This window comes from Silene latifolia, chromosome 2 (assembly GCF_048544455.1).
Source record: "Silene latifolia isolate original U9 population chromosome 2, ASM4854445v1, whole genome shotgun sequence".
Lineage (NCBI taxonomy): Eukaryota > Viridiplantae > Streptophyta > Magnoliopsida > Caryophyllales > Caryophyllaceae > Silene > Silene latifolia.
The window spans coordinates 103,044,377-103,056,330 of record NC_133527.1 but is presented as its reverse complement, the minus strand read 5'-3'; the positions used below and the strand labels follow the sequence as shown (position 1 = coordinate 103,056,330).

The following is an 11,954-nucleotide window of genomic DNA, read 5'->3' as shown; positions in this document are numbered from 1 at the left end:
AATCATCGTTTCGACCAAGTGATAAAAGAAAATGGATTTACTCGATCGGTCGAGGAACCATGTCTATATATCAAGTCGAGTGGGAGCAAGATTGTCTTCCTAATATTGTATGTCGATGACATACTCCTGATTGGGAATGACATACCTCTCTTAACTTCGGTAAAACTATGGTTAAAGAACCATTTCCAGATGAAAGATCTGGGTGAGGCAAAAATAATTTTGGGCATCCGTATCTATCGAGATAGATCACGTCGGATGTTATCTCTCAGTCAGGAGTCTTACATAGACAAGATCCTAGAGACATTCAGCATGACTAACTCCAAAAAGGGGTTTCTTCCCATGGCTCCAGGGGTGCATTTGAGCAAGTCTCAGGCACCAGAGACACCGGAAGAGAAAGAGCGCATGACACGGATTCCTTATGCCTCGGCTATAGGATCAATCATGTATGCCATGATATGCACACGTCCGGACGTGGCATATGCATTGAGTATGACAAGTCGATTCCAACAGCATCCAGGTGAATCACATTGGATGGCTGTCAAGAACATTCTTAAGTACCTACGGAGGACTAAAGATTGGGCATTGACTTATGGAGGCGAACAAAAGCTATGCGCAACCAGTTCGCAGATGCTAGCTTCCAAACGGATCGAGATGACTCAAAATCTCGGTCTGGATTCGTTTTTACTCTTAATGGCGCGCAATCACTGGAAGAGTTCCAAACAAAGTGTTACAAAGAGATTCTACGACCGAGTCCGAGTACTATGCCGCGTCGAAGTCGTAAAGGAAGCGATATGGATGCGTCAATTCGACAAGGACTATCTCGTAGTGCCTAGTTCGAATGACCCGATCACCATCTATTGCGACAATAGAGGTGCCATCTTCCAAGCTAAGGAGCCAAAGTCTAGCAACAAGTCTAGACATGTACAACGGAAAGCTCATCCAATCCGAGATTACGTGGAGCAAAAGGAAGTAGTGATAGAAAAGATTGCTACAGATGATAACATAGCAGATCCTCTCACTAAACCATTACGACAAGATAAGCATGAAGGGCATGTTAATTCCATGGGAATTAAACGTGTTCCTAAGTTGTAGTACTCTTTTATGGATTAGATTCATTCTCTTATGTACTCTATACGACATCATCGTTTTGATATTTATATATTTTTCTTTTTCATGTGGTTTTGTACGACAATTTTGAACACCACAAAGTGAACTGAACAAACATTATATTTTTGGTCCTTAATTGCCCACGTGAGCTGATAACTCAAGGTAATTATTTTGTGACATTGGTTGATGGTGGATTCAACGAGCCATAAGTCATAAGGTTGACTGACCAATCACAGAGGCGATTTATACGGATATCTCGTAGGACACAATTGTGACATCGACGTGGAGTCCTAAATGTTTTATAACATTCGGTGCCCGGTCGTGGATAGGACCTCCATGGTGATCCTAAGAGTCGATTCTTTTGACTATCGACTGTCTCTTGAGACTAAGGCAGATTTTGGGTGACTTTGGTTTCTTTCTCACGGTCATCCGTAACAGGAGGCCAAGTAGATTTTTTCTGGGTCATTTCATACTGTGCTTAGTTCGGAAGGAGTCGAGTTGAAGGAAATATTCAGCCTTTATCAGGTACTCGATATTTCTCAGGGCCACTCGAGAAGTCAGAATCGAAATGCATGGCCATGCTCGAATACGAATTCGTTTTATCAGTTGAGTTACTCTCTAGTCGGGGAAACCACTCTTGATACAGATCGATTGTAAAATACGACCTTTGCGGATCCGGATCTGCAAATTGTTTTACATTGAGTGGGAGAAATTTTAAATGAATATGAGAATCGGTTATCGCACATACACTTGTACGGACAAGTGGGAGTTTGTTGGAGGTGGTGTCCTCCAGTTAGTGCGGATAACGTCATTGCACGTACACTTGTACGGACAAGTGGGAGCTTGTTGGGGCTGGTGTCCTCTACAGTTAGTGCAAGGACATATAAATCTCTAAAAGGATCAAAGGGTATACTTTTGTATTATAATCAGTTGGTCCACGTTTATCAATAACGGTTGGCTTGCTAGATAAGTTTGACGTTATTGTCATACAGATGGCGGTGATCAACTGGTCCCTAAAAGTCACACCTATAAGATACGTTTGAGAGATGTGACGGTATGAAAATACAGTCATGTTGATGCCAAAGTTGACTAAGCAGTTAGTCGGAGTTATTGACTAATAATAATTAGTCAAAACGCGATGTTGAGATATTTTATTTAATACGGATTAAATAATAATGGCTAAGACGAATTAAGCGGTTAATTCGTAAATTAAATATAAACGATTATATTTAATTGATGTATATTGAATTAATTATACAATATTGTCTTTGTCGGACATGTATTAATATTTCAACTAATCCGTGTTATTAGTTGATGTTTTAATGACCGATAACCGATGACGATTTATAATAAAAGCGTGTCATATACATTTAGCATTTTTCGTTTTAGGACCACGAGTTAAAATTAAGAGGAAGTGGAAGCCCACTTCCCCATGTAAGCTCACGGTTGACCGAGCAACAAAAGAGAGGCACTCTCTCTTTTGTAACCTAATCATCATTCATTTGAAACAAAACTAGGGTTTTGAAGAGCAACTTTCTGTGAAAAACTCAGATCTCACATCTAAAAACTCACAACAATTCTCTCAATATTGCAAGGCAATTAGAGAATACATTTCTAGCACAAGGGCATAGTCTCAGACGGTCTTGGGTGTATCGATTAGGAGGAAATCTACTTTGATTTCTGTTCTTAGGCCGCATCTCAAAGGACCCGAGGTTATTTCTTATGCTTTATCGTTTCTTTGTTGTTTTTCGTTTATGACAATAAATCGCGTATTAAATTTACGTTATATTCCTATAATTTAAGGGTTTTATACGGATATTACCCCTCACAACCAATATGGGACATATACACCCCTTGAGGGGAGTACTTTGATTGATGAGGACGCCATCTTCAACCACCACCGGTGGTGTGCCTACACTCAAGAAGGGAGTGTAGAATGGTTCACAAAAGGGTGCACTTCTATTGTTCTTTCGGGGTGGAATATATCCGGTACCGACCCAAGGTTGAGCCCGTATTCGCCTAGGCCGAGCTACCTTCTCGACATCCAAATCCTCGGCAACCCCCCTCTAAGAGAAGAAGTACCCCGCCAACCACCTCAACCTCGTGGGATACCGGCAAGACCCATTCCCCCACCATCTTATGTGCCTATCCCACCGTACCCTACTCCGCATACGCCATTCGAACCACAAATCCCTGATACCCCGGGTATTCATGACTTGATGAACCTTATGAATAGAGTTTATCTTGGGGTGCATGAAGGGAGGGTCGATAACTACATGGACTTTTATCCTCAGTACTATCAAATTGCACAACAAGGGTACATCGACCCTAATGGCGCTCGACCATCTTGGGCTCAACCACATCTTTTGTTCCCTAATCAATGGAACCAAGACGGGAACTTTGGTGATCAAGGTGAAGGATACTCTGGTCAATGAGGAGGGTATGACCAAGGAGGAAGCTCTAGTAGGTATGGCTACTCCCAAGATGATGATGACTAATGAGAGATGCCTACCTCACCACCTCCATTTGTATGATACTCTTCTCTCCCTCTCTCTTTTGTATAATGCATTGCATTTAGTTTAGCCTTCACATGCACTTGTATTATATTTCATATTGCATTTTCATATAGTATAGTTTGCATTGTGATACACCCCATGTAAATAGTTGCATAATCACTAATGACCAATCCTATTCTTTTCTACACTAGAAATAGTATTTAAATCGGTTTGGGGAGGTTTGATCATAAGTGACCATAGATTACTAGAAATCATGCATCATTTAGTGTAATGTAGATTGCATTCATTTGTTATATATGTCATATAGAATTGCATTTAGTTAGAGCATGCATTCATTCATATCATTTCATTTATTCAAAAATCCAAAAACATGTATTTCCTTTTTATTCCTACTCCTACAAGTACATTGAGGATAATGTCCAAAATAAAGTGAGGGATGGGAATTTATATTCCAAAAATGATAAAAATTAAAAAAATTTGAAAAATACTAAAATATGTCTTTTAATTTCATAAAAACAAAACCCATAAAAATTTGAAAAATTGAAAAATCCAAAAACATGTTCATTTCCTTTGTAGTATAGTCTTGTATATATTGTGTTTATTCATCCTTGTTCACATTGATTGACTACGCCACATCCGAGACATGAGGATATTGAATACCGCATGGTATGATCTTTCCAATCTTTTTTTTCCTCTTTATGTTAATGACTATGTGGCTTTATTACGATTGATATGGTATGAAACAATGTGAATTTAGGACTTGCATTTAGATTATTTGGCATACTAGTTGGTAGAAGCATATGCATTAGGATGTATAAATGTTAGTTGCATTATGGAATATAGTTGCATTTAGGAAAAAATTTTGCGAAACCGTCTATTTGGGAAGCTTGACAAGTGTATATAGGCCCTAGTAGATGCCTTTTCTTTCTAAGACTTTGCTTGTTAGAATACTTGTAAAACACCCTAGGATGTGTCATGCTAGTATCCTTTGACCCATGGATTAAGGCCTAGTCAAGAGTACCTTGTGGTGTGATAACTCCTTGGCTACCAATTATTCCAAGGTGACCCTTGAAACCATGCAACCATCATTCATCCATGTTCTACCATATATTTTGTCATCAAAGGGAATGGGCACAAAAAGAAATTGTTCAAAAATTTGAGTTCGAGAAATGAAAAGAAAAGAAAAGAAAAAGTTTGCAAATTACATCAAAAAGAGGAATAATAAAAATGAAAACTCATATGCTTCAAATATAAAGCACCCTCGTTACTAATTGGGGTGACTTTGAAAATGTTCAAAAGAAAAATGCAAAAAGTTGAAAAGTTGACAAGTATTGAAATGCCAAAAATCAAAAGGAAATGGCAAAGAAAGTGTTCTCAAATGTCAAATGCCACAAGAAATTGGGTGGAAAAACAACAACAAAAGCAAACTCCCAAATGAAACTCAAATACTATCGATCCCTTTATCCATCGTATCCATTTTTGTGCATGGTAGAGAGGGGACGACCCTTCTTCTTGTCTAGGCAAGAAGGGGAATTCCGCGATCCTCCAGTGTTTCTAACACCATAGGGAGTCTATTCTTGACAAAAGCATTTAACAATTGAGGACCAAGGTACCCTAGTGATGCGTGTCTTTTATAAGATGTTTTACACCTCATTTTACACGCATTTCAGAGCTCATTTATGTGGTTTAAGGCTACTATTTGCCCCATTTCGTCTACTTTCGTATTTTTATGTAATATTGCAGATTTATGCGGAAATGAGTAGATATTGAGCTAAATCCATCCCCGAGTATCCTGCATTGCAATTGACGTGAAGTGTTTACTCGAGAAATGAACCTGGTGTGCATTTCGAGGCCCGAAAGACAAGTCAACGAGAAATTAGAAGCGGATTATCAGTTAAAGCAGTCGATCGACTGGTCCCCTCGGTCGATCGACCATGCCACGACATGCAGGAGCTACTGTACACAGCAGCTCAGTCGATCGACCGGTCACTGTAGTCGATCGACCAGACCGTACTTCAGACGTGAATTAAAAGATCGAGGAACTTGAAGCCCACGATACATTAGGTTTTGGAATAAGAACTACGTTGTATTCTATATAACGTAAGCCAGGTTTTCAGAATAAGGATCGAATTTTTATTAAAGTTTAGCATACAGTTCTTTAGAAAATAATTAGGGTTCGGAATATTGTTTCGCGTTGGATTTTCGTTCATGCTATTAATCTTTCCGTTACAATTCCTCTGCAATTTCGGTATTCCCCTACTCTTATTTCAGTTCATCTTTATTGTGTTGATAGTATAGGAATTGATAGTTAGTTTCCTGAAGCCATAATTATCGTTTTATGCTAATCTTTTATTCCGTTAATTCAAGCATGAAATCAGTAGTTTTAATCCTTAACATTATTGTTGTTTCCACTATAGTCATGAGTAGCTAAATTATTCGTGCTAGGATGTAGGGGATCTGTAGGATTAGGCGGCATTAGAATAGTGGCCTGAAATCGCGTGTCAGTCGATCGACTGCCATACTTGGTCGATCGACTGACCACGTGAGGTGCTACCTTCGTTTTAATTGTTTCAATTTCTATATTTGACGAATCGAGTGAACGCGACTAGTTGAATGTTTAGGATTTGACTGACCCATTAGATCGAAAGATAGGGAAGGTTGATTGACCATCAATTAAAATGACTAAGCTATGCTGAGATCGAAAGATAGGTAAAGTTTAGGTTTTTAGTCACTTTTCAGGACGAAAGTCAGTATTAGTGATATTAAGGGCTTGTAGCGAGATCGAAAGATGCTACTTGTTAAGAGTGGACCGAGAGGACCTCTTGTTTTCCCGCCTCATGTGTTTGATTTAGACCTACTTAGTGTGCTGCCGCCGAAACTATAGTGAATCGACCATCCTAGTACCCCTTCTTTTATCTGTTTTATCCGTCTATTTAGTTTATTGCCTTTAGCTATAGACCAATTCAACCCCCACATTCGTTACCTTAGACTAGAATTAGACAATTATTAGCTACATTCGCCTCCTTGTGGTTCGACCCTGTTACCACTAGCCTAGGTTAGTTTTAATAGGAAATATAAATATTATTTTTGGTACTCACAACGACGGGTATCAAATTTTGGCGCCGTTGCCGGGGAGGCAATTGTTCTAATTTTTAGTTGTTTTATTTTAGTCTATTTCTTAGTTTAAGGGACATTCGTTCCTTAAACTGTTCTCACATTCTTTTTGTAGTTTCTTCTTATGCGCAGGTCACAGGGTGGTGAACTACTACCGATCACTCCCGAGATTGAAAAGACCTTGCATGAGTTGAGACGATCATCTAGGATATTGCCGACAGAGGAAGAGCGGAGTACTCTGTCTAGTTACTACGAGAACGAGCTATACGAGGAGAATCCACCTACATCTCCTGCTTCTACTTCTGACAGTCACATCTCCGGAAATTCCAGTCATGGCTGAAGAAGCAACTATAGCAAGTCACTCTGAGCCGACAGCTGAAAACCTATACAAGGGGTTCGAATTACCAGGAGCTGATAGAAAATTTGAACCGAAGCCTTCTTATATCAACTTGGTTGAGAGGAACCAATTCGGGGGAGCTGCAAATGAAGATGCAGCCAAGCATATGGAGACATTTATCGATTATTGCTGCTCTATACCCCCGCCGACCGGTGTGACCCAGGACCAGATAAAGGAGACTATGTTTATATTCTCACTCCGCGATGCTGCAAGGGAGTGGTACAGAGATCTGGACCGAGCTGCTAATGGGATCACCGATTGGAATTCTTTGGCCTTGGCATTCTACAAGAAGTACTTTTCTGCCTCGAAGACGAATGCTATTAGAGCTCAAATCACGAGCTTTAAACAAGGGCCTGATGAGAACTTTCATGAGGCATGGGTCCGTTTCAAGAAGCTGGTGCGAACCATTCCGCATCATGTGTTTGAGAAGTGGAACCTATGCAATCAGTTCTATAATGGGCTCTATGATGATCAGAGGGCTATCCTGGATGCGACAGCTAATGGCATATTCCCGGAAAATACACGGGAGACTAAGGGGTGGAATATCATTGATGACTTGGCCACCCACAAAGCTGAATATGGGAATTCCCGGGGAAATCAAAGGAGAGCTGCTGAATCTCCTTCTATAGCTGCATTAGAAGCTCTCACGGCAAGATTTGACAAGTACGAGTTGGGAGGATCTTCCAAAGGAGGGATCTACCATGTAAATGCTGTTTCAGACGGTCCTTTCGTCTATAAAAGATGTGGAGCTTAGGGATATGTTTCAGACAATTGTCCTAGTCCCTTTGAGTCTTGTGCTGCCTTTCGACATTATAGGCAGACAAACACCTACTATGAGCCGAATGTCCACCCAAACTTGAGGTGGAGTAGCTAAAATGTCCTAAATCCGACTCAACCTCCACAGCAGCAGCAGCAGTAGAACTATGTGCCCCCTCATAAGCAACAACAATACCAAAAACCTCCCTATGTGCCACTGTAATACTCCGTATTTATGAGTCTTTGGGTACTCTATCGAGTAGGCCTTACTCTATCGAGTAAGGGTAAGTTGCGTTTTAGAAAAGTTTCTGACCTGTTGGGTACTCGATCGAGTAGCTATGATACTCGATCGAGTAGGGGGGGTACTCGATCGAGTACCTTGGGTACTCGATCGAGTAGCCGGTTTTACGGGGAGTTTTCTCGGGTTTTGTTAATTATGCGATTAGGATATATAACCTTCCGTCATTGTTTCTAAATCACTTTTTCAAAACCTAATTTACTGTTTAGGAGAGAAAGCAAGCAAGTTCACCATATTAATCGCATTGTTAGCAATTCCTGGAGTTTGGGAGGTCGGTTCTCATCGTTGGTTATACCGTTGAGTTCCTTGCGTCGAGGGTAAGATCTATGTACCCTTTTTATTATCTTTCCTTTAATTTGGTTAAACCCTAATATAGGGATTTGGGGGTTTTTGAGTAGTATGTGATTTGGTAGCATTTATATGTTGTATGATAGGAGGAGGGTTCATAGAGGAAGCTTTTTGATACAAAGCAGAGAGACCGTCGACGAGTGTGCTTTCCAGGTAGGATTTCCTACTCAGTATTAGTCCCATAATGGGATGTTGGTCGATATGTTGAGATTGATTGTGTGATATAGTAATTGTATTGTGACGGTCGTGATTGCGATTGTGATTGTGATTGTTGTCTGTGGTTCTCGAGGCGTGTCCTCGGCTGAGTGGGGTCACTTGCGGGAGTGGCTTCACGCCCTAGTTTCGCCTTATGTGGAACCCGCCATAGAAGGGATGTGCACATTAATGGACAGGGTTATCGCTCACTATGTGGAGCGGGGATTTGGTGGGTACGGCTGCGGTCCCCCATGGCGTGGCTGGTCCGTGGGGATCGGTGATTGAGATGATTGGAATTGGTTGGTTGTGTGTGTGTGACAGTTAAGCTGTCTGTTTATCTTATTGTTGATATATATATTGAGTTGTGTGATTAGTACTGACCCCGGTTGTTGTTTTGTAAACCTGCGGTGATCCATTTGGGGATGGTGAGCAGATATTGAGCAGGTATGAGATGAGTACTGGGATAGCTGGGATTGCCACGACATGATGATAGGAGTCTTCCGCTGTAGCTTATTAGTTTATTTACATTTCAGTTAGAACAGTCAGTTTGAGAACATGTATTACACTTTTGGTTTGGTTTTGAGAATTGTATTTCTTCACTAAGTATTTATATTTAAACGTTGTTTCTTCATTGTTTATTTGATTATCATTGCCTCGGGTAACCGAGATGGTAATATCTTCATACCTGAGTGGTCCTGGTAAGGCACTTGGAGTATGTGGGTGTTACAAATGGTATCAGAGCGACGATCCTGAAACCTGTAACCAAAGAAGCTAATGAATATAGGGAGTCAATTAAAATGAACCCGGGGTAAAAGTTGTAGGAGCTAATGCAAAGGCTTGGGATACGTCCTAAAGTCGCGAACTTGCCCTACAGTTTTGAACCGGTCACATAGGGGAGTGTTTGTTAAGTCGTATGTGTTGTTTGGTTAACTTGTGTGTGAATGTGATGAAGTGTGTGTAATTGTTGGATGTTTGAAGTAGAAATTTGAGAATGTGAAAGAAAGGTTGATGATATATGGAAACTTGTTGTTGGAATGATAACATGTTGGATGTTTACAAGGTGGCGTTTAATAACATGGTATAATAATCTTGTAGATCGTATGAAAAGATGCGTAGCATTATATGTTTAGTTATGATATAATATGTGGTTTTATAAAGTTTTTAGCATGTTAGCATATGATATAGCATGCGGGTAGCGTTTCTGAGTTAGCATGACTCGATCGAGTGGGACTGACTTGATCGGGTGGGTTTTTGATGATTTCGAGTCCAGAATCGTGTTTTTGGGCACTCGATCGAGTATCTGGGGCACTCGATCGAGTAGGGGGTCACTTGATCGAGTAGCCTAGCTACTCGGTCGAGTATGTTAGAGATCAGAAGGTCTGTTTGGGGTCTGATGTTGGGGCACTCGATCGAGTATGGAGGGCACTCGATCGAGTAGTCCGTTACTCGATCGAGTATGTTTGGGCACTCGATCGAGTGGGTTCTGGACAGCGTGTTTTCGTGTTTTGAGGTTTAGTACGTGTGTTTATGTCTACCCTTTCTTATATATAGTTTCAAGATGCCGCCCAAGAAGAATGCCTTGTATGCGAGAGCTGAGCTTATGACCATGGATGACATCGTTAAGATGTTGGAGCATCAGGATGCTCTTACTGAGGCTTTAAAGACTGTGGGGAAGGATAAGGATAAGGATAAGGAGAAGGAGGTTGATCATTCTAAAATCAGCCTCTATATAGCGAGGTTTAACCCGAAAGAGTACAAGGGAGTTGGGGAGCCTAACCTTCTTGATAGTTTCCGTATGAGTAAATGGAGTCGTTTTATCGATTAATTTTTATAGAAAAGTTTACCCTTGTGTGAGACGGTTATTTAGGCTATTTTATTATGCGAGAATTTTGTGTAATTAGTTCTTTTGTAAGTTGGAATATATTTTCTTATGTTGATAGTCTTTCACATGATAGAAATTGGAATAGTGCATGAAAATGATATTATAATGAATTTTGTGATTTGTGCCAAAGTAGACCAAGACTCTGAGCTGGGCCAGATTGACCGAACGAGTTTGGTCAAACTAGGTTTAAACCGGTCAGCCTCGATTTGACCGATGACCCGTCGCGGGACTCGGGTCGAGGGTTTGTCTTTGAGGTGATATTGGTTGTCATTGGATGTTTTATGTTGATTCCTTGATATTTGTAATTATCATTTCACATGTTGGTTGTTGGATGCTTTGGATGCCTTATGCTTGAGTCTTGTTGCCTCTTTGCCATTTTAGCTTGTTCTCATGGATTATATTACTAGTGGTTAGCTGGAATTTGAATTATTATTGATATTGGAGATATTGTTGGATTGTCAGCTAAATATGCTCTTGCGAAGCCTTTCATATACTAGGGTGTGTATGATCATTTGTGTGTGCAAGTTTGGACTCTTTGCCCCTTTTTTGGTTAATTGGGTGTCCTACTTGTCTTGTGTGGTGTGGGCTAAAGTATTCAAGCTGGGACTAGGTCCTAGGTGAGTATTTCGGCCTTCATCATAGATAGGCCATTATAGTCTTTGACGAGTGTATGTTTGCGGCTTAATAGCCTTTGTGTCTTAGTTTGGTGGGTTTATATCCAAGTTAGGGCATGACCTCCTGATGTACTCGTAGAAGTATGAGGTCAGCTTAAGTACTAGCCAACCCTTTGGTGGACTCCTTAGGGGTACTCATGTGTGTGATCATGGGTCTTGGATGCGGTATTTTCCGCATGTCGCTAGGTCTGTGCAGGTTTAGGACTAGGGTGTTTACCTTACCTCGTGGTATAGACTCTAGTTACAGAGTGACTATTGACTGTACTAGGAACGTATGCCTGTCTCTAGATATATTGTCGTTTCTTGTTTGATGATTCTATGAATCATTGAAGGTGAGATGCAAGCCGGCTATGGTTGATAGAGTTTGGATTCCTGGATGTTATGTGATTCACATGATAGTGTAGTATGAGTCGGTCTAGTATTCACATGCTAGGACTATGTGTTGTTATATTGTTGTTCACATGATAAGCACGATTGTCTAGCATCTATATGCTAAGGCTATGTGTTATTCATATTCATATTCTTATGTTTACATGTTATATTAATTATGACATTTCGTGGCTGGGAGAACTCGGAGTTACTCCCCACCGATCGTGGGTTTCGTATTTGTATAAAATGCGATTGACTGGTAGGTGATGCATATATGGGGTACATGGACGAGCTAGCG

At 40.5% G+C, this 11,954-nt stretch overlaps 1 non-coding gene across 1 annotated transcript; it reads right to left on the bottom strand.

Moving 5' to 3' along the window:
- Positions 1-7,450: 7,450 nt before the first annotated feature.
- Positions 7,451-7,557, bottom strand: LOC141645235 (small nucleolar RNA R71). Its single transcript, XR_012544818.1, has one exon. It is a non-coding gene; the product is annotated as a small nucleolar RNA R71 (small nucleolar RNA).
- Between the last annotated feature and the right edge of the window lie 4,397 nt (positions 7,558-11,954).